Below are 633 nucleotides of genomic sequence, written 5' to 3' on the forward strand. Positions count from 1 at the left end.
CCCCGAGACTAGACGAAAATGCACGCAGCTGTAACGGCAGCAATTAATGGCTGGTTCGCAATGAACAGAGACGGGGAGGAGCAGTGCCAAAAAAGGTAAACACAGAATCACGGAATGGTTAAGGTTGGACCACAGTGCAGTCATCTGGTCCAACCTCCCTGCTCAAGCAGGGTCGTCCTAACAATCACGTATAGCTTATAAAGTGTTTAGCACAGCCAGGCAGGCTGCATTTCATTAATTTTTACACTAAGAAATATTAAAATTTGCTATCCTCCTGTTTCAGTTTTAAAGAATGAGCCCTAAATTGAAACAGGCTAGATACTGTTCGGCTTTAAATCCCTCAAGTCATAAGGTTCCACTGTTTTTCTAACTGGACGGTGTTTTTATTGCAAGGAACTAAGTTCCCTCTTTAGTTAAAAAATGAGGTCAGAGAAAAATTTGGCACTTCCTACCGCAGTATTCACCACCCTATCATTATTTGGGCAACCTAGGGAATTTATCTTGGAACTCACAGTATTTGTTGCAGCTTGAGGCCAAGTTACCCCCAATAGGATTGTCTTTTAAGGGCTTTAGAAATGCTATTTTCCTCCCGTCCCTTCCCCCCCCCCCCCTTTTTTTTTTTTTTCTAAATAA

Source organism: Corvus brachyrhynchos, unplaced genomic scaffold, assembly GCF_000691975.1.
Source record: "Corvus brachyrhynchos isolate BGI_N302 unplaced genomic scaffold, ASM69197v1 scaffold483, whole genome shotgun sequence".
Classification (NCBI taxonomy): domain Eukaryota; kingdom Metazoa; phylum Chordata; class Aves; order Passeriformes; family Corvidae; genus Corvus; species Corvus brachyrhynchos.